We start from the raw sequence: 276 nt of genomic DNA, 5'->3' as shown, positions 1-276 counted from the left end.
TCCTCCCTGGCTCCCCCTGCCCCCCAGCTGGTTCCCAGCTCTTGCTGGGTGCCTCCCCGATATAAATTATTTAATTTATTACCTAGGTAGAGACCGGGTCGTTTGTGAATGAACGCTGACTGCAGCCCCCGCGGGGGGTTATTGTATTGGGGGGTTATTTATTGATCCGGGCTTGACCTCCGCCCCCCTCCCTGATTTTGTAATAAAAAAGGTTTCCGAGGAGAAGATCTCTGCGTTTTCAATAAAGACCTTGCGCGGGGCGGGGGAGGCGAAGGG

The sequence above is a fragment of the Alligator sinensis genome, unplaced genomic scaffold, assembly GCF_000455745.1.
Source record: "Alligator sinensis unplaced genomic scaffold, ASM45574v1 scaffold709_1, whole genome shotgun sequence".
NCBI classification, from domain to species: Eukaryota; Metazoa; Chordata; order Crocodylia; family Alligatoridae; genus Alligator; species Alligator sinensis.
This window is presented reverse-complemented; position numbering follows the sequence as displayed.